Source organism: Galeopterus variegatus, unplaced genomic scaffold (assembly GCF_000696425.1).
Source record: "Galeopterus variegatus unplaced genomic scaffold, G_variegatus-3.0.2 Scaffold5813, whole genome shotgun sequence".
Taxonomy (NCBI): Eukaryota; Metazoa; Chordata; class Mammalia; order Dermoptera; family Cynocephalidae; genus Galeopterus; species Galeopterus variegatus.
The window spans coordinates 28,737-33,203 of NW_007731924.1; positions in this window are offsets into that span (position 1 = coordinate 28,737).

The following is a 4,467-nucleotide window of genomic DNA, read 5'->3' on the forward strand; positions in this document are numbered from 1 at the left end:
TCACCACCTCCAGACTGCAAGAACCATGTGAGGACCCAGTGCCAGGACCTTTGCCTCAGATCCTTGTCGCCTAGTAAGTACTCAGAAATTACTAAGCAGAAAAATGGTTCAAAAGCTCCAAAATCACGCCTTACCACTCGAGCATTACTTCCTATGTTTTTTTTTTTTTTTTGGGGGGGGGGGTTAAAGAATAATCTACCCAGGTAGACCCTAGCCATGACTCCTGGCTTTCTGATTGGGTGGCTGTGGATTCAAATTCAGATCCAGTGTGACCCCGGGCAGGTCACTTAACTTCTCCAAGTGTCAGTCACAGTAAACAGTCAGGAAGACACACAGCTTGGAAGAGTGCTGGTGAGGACTGAATGGGACAACGTGAGAGGCGTCTGCCTAGGGCCAGTACAGTCTAGAGACAATACACGGTGCAGACACTCATCATTCATAATCATCCCCACTCTGTCCAGAGAAGAAGCTTAAAGGACAAAGAAGAGTTCGAGTTAGGAAGGAAGCTCAAGAGGAAACCAGGGAGCATTTAAGGACACTGGAACCCAGCGGAGAGAGAGATCGGGGAAAGGCTTAGCAAAGGCAGGCGTTTCCTCTTCAGGAGGCCAACCGAAGGCACAGGAAGCTAGCTTCCTGCTCAGAGCCAGATGGCCGGCCCTGACCCAGGGGGCAGCCCCGGAAGGGAGAGGGAGGGCAGGCAGGAAAGGCAGACCCGATACTGAACGTGAACTTTCACTGCTGCAGAAAGCAGCCAGCACGGCCCATCCCCACAGCCTGTCCCCACCCTGCCTCAGTCACAGCCCCCACCAGCGGCCCACAGTGGCCCAGACCACAGATATCATCAATGTCACAGTCATGAAGATGGGAGTGTTGGCTTCCTGCCTGTCCCTCACTGGCCAGACCCTGATGTGTCCTTCACCCAAAGGGATGACAACCTTGACCCTGACAACCCTGGGAGGCAAGAAGTGCAACTCCCTAACGGGGACTTCTGGGGGAACAGGGGAATGCTGGGCTCATTTCAAGGCTCAAGGAAGGGGTGATTTGGGGAGAGTCTGTTGGTCACCTGCTGTTCCCAGCTCACAACTCCCTGGCCCTCCTTCCCTGGGGCTTCCTCCTAATCCACAGACCCTTGGAAATCAAGTGGTCCAGCCGCCACTCTGATTCGATTCAGAGGGCACTCATGGGCCCCAGTGGCCGGACACGCAGTTCAGCCACCAGTCCTGAAAATAGTCATTGTGCTGGCCAGGGCACCGCAGTTCAGGGAACCCAGCCCACGGAAACCTGCACAGAGAAATCGCATATCCACCCTCGCCACCGAGGTACCCTGACCCAGGCTTCTCTTCACGGTCACCTGAACAGCCTAGTCGCCTTTTTATGTCCCCTTCCATGGGCCCCAGTGGCCGGACACGCAGTTCAGCCACCAGTCCTGAAAATAGTCATCGCGCTGGCCAGGGCACCGCAGTTCAGGGAACCCAGCCCACGGAAACCTGCACAGAGAAATCGCATATCCACCCTCGCCACCGAGGTCCCCTGACCCAGGCTTCTCTTCACGGTCACCTGAACAGCCTAGTCGCCTTTTTATGTCCCCTTGTCCTCAGCCATGACATTCGAGGTTCTGGGGAACAAGTCCAAGTCTGCTTGGCCCGTAAGCTTCATGAATTCATAAAATTTCTCCTGCACAGAGTCATCTCACACCTTCCTCTCTCTGGGCTGAACAATGACTCACATGTGCTGAGTGCTGACATACCAGGCACTGACCCAAATATTCCACTGACATGGCCCCACACAGCTCTCCCAAGAAGAGGCACTGCTCTTATCCCGATTTCACAGAGGAGGAAACAGAGGCACAAGGAGATAAGACGTTTTGTCAAAGGCCATGCTGCACTGGGTATTTATTCTCCCCACGCCCACCCCCATTCACATTTTCTCTCCTCTGGCTACAGCACCTGACTCTTGTTTGTCAACAAGCACTCCTCCACTCTCAGCTACTACTCTGGGCAAAGCTCCAGGGGGGTCCTTATTAGCTTGAGGCACTCAGAGTCCTTTAACGAAGTCCTGGTGATTAGTTCAAGGTGCATGACCCAAGCTGATGGCAGCCACAGTAAGGACACACATTCTCTCTTTTCCAGTCAGGTGGGATGAGGATGTGAGGTTTACAGGTGCATCAGCCATTCACATGGGAAGCCCCAAGGTCGAGAAGGGACAGGCAAGGGTGGCACCACCATGGTGAGTGTGAAAACGAAGCTGACATCATAAAAGGTGGAGATTAAACAAACGTGCTTGGTGTCACTGCAGGCTGCCGGATCAAGCTTCACCTGCAGCCCACCCTCCCACTGGACTTCCCCAATAAACTCACTTTATTGTTCACACTCCTTTGAAATGAATTTGCTCTCACTTATAATAAAAAACATTTTAGTTATCCAAGTTCTGATACATTGAGTAAACTTTTATACAATATCACGATTCAGAATCTGACATGCATGAATTTAGGGCTCAGCTATACCATTACTAGTGGTTACTCCTGAGTAAGTCACTGATCATCTCTGAGATTCAAACAGCTCACCAGCAAAATGGACCCACCACCACCTTCCCCACAGGGGACCATGAAAGCCATTACGAATACTGATTATTCCTATTATTTATAACCTCTTCAGCTATTTTAGAAACCACTTCTTTCCTTCTGTTCTCTCCTTTTCCTATTCTCCTTCCCCACTTCTTCCCCATCACTCACCCTACTTCCCTAAAAAGAATACCTGTCTCCTTGTCCCATTCTCTTCTCTATTAGCTGTGTAACCTTAGACAAGTTACTGAACCTCTCTGAGCCTCATCTATGACTAAGGCTAAGACTATCTATCTCCTACAGCTGTTCTAAAGATTAAATAAAATTATATACACACAGGGCCCAGCACAGAGTTAGATGCACATTAGTGCTCGATGAAAGGCTATTGTCAGTAATCTTAATTCTCATGTTAGTAATAAAATTAAGAGAAGATTAATAAGATAATCTTATAGTTACTGACAATACTAATACCACCAGCATTAGGTAAGCACTAACTATGTGTCAGGCACCCTTTCTATGCATTTTATGTGAAATAACTCATTAAGTTTTCATGACCACCTATAAGGGAAATTCTGCTTTGATCCCCATTTGGTACATGAGGAAACTGAGGCATACAGAAGCCTAAGGTACCAAAGCTTGTAAGTGATGAGGCCAGGGCTTAAACCTAGAAGGCCAGACTGTTGAGCCCAGGGCCACCCACCCCCTTATGCTGCTGCTATTGATAGGTAACATATGAATTTTGGGGAAATCTGGGTTGGGCCAAGAGTAAGGTTTGAATCCTCAAGACACCACCAATTTCAGAATCAATTACCTATTTTCATCTTCTATTGCTACTGTTTGTTACAAATCACCATAAACTTAGCAGCTGAAAACAACACAGCACACAGTTCTGGAGGTCTGAAATCTGGAATGGGTCTCACTGGGTTAAAATCAAGGTGTCAGCAGAGCCGCATCCCTTCTGGAGACTCTACAGGAAAATCCGTTTCCTTGCATTTTCCAGCTCTTAGATGGCACCCACATTCCTTGGCTCATGGCCCCTTCCTCCACCTCCAAAGCTAGCAGCACTGGCCTGAGTTCCCCCACTGCCATTCCTCTGGTTCTCTCTTCCGCCTCCCGTCTCCACTCATAAGGACCCTCATGATTAGATTGAGCCTACCTGGCTAAACGAGGATTATCTCCCTGTTCGAGGTCAGCTGATTAGCAACCTTCATTTCATCTGCAACCGTAGCTCTGTGACATCCCCACAGGTTCCAGGCATCACGTCGTGGACATCTTTGGGGAGGCCATTATTCTGCCCACCATACCCCTTCAGGTATATTCTGGTCCATCCCAAATTCCATCCTATGCACCTCCCGGGAGGCACCACTACCACCTGCCCACTAGGTCAGATTCAGAAGCCACCGCAGCCCTGCTGAATACAGTCAAGAAGTGGCATGGGCAGGACTGAGACATGGCCTCCTGCCAAGACTGACCCTGATGTTGACTGGTCATGGACGTGCCCACGTGCCGGGCATCTCCTCGGCCTTCCCCTACACCCTGCTGCTCCAGCCTGGATGTCACAGCTTTTGGAGGCTCAGCTGGGGCCAGTGGGACAAGCGAAGCAGCCCAGCCCAGGACCAGCTGGCCAACTCCAGGACAAGAGGCTGTGGAGAGGACAGGGCAGATAATAGGCAGGGAAGGTGAGTGTGAATTTGAACTGCAGTTCAGCGTCACCTGCATCTCAGGTAAGGGGCTTTGAAAGGACCTGCTACTGCACCACACATTCCACTGGGGCCTGAACACCTGCTTTCCAATCCAATCATCTCAGCAACTTGCAACAGTTGGGTTTCTATCGCTCAGCAGACACTTGTTTATCACGGACTATTATGTGCCAATAACACTGTGAAGTAAAATAGTCCCCACTCACA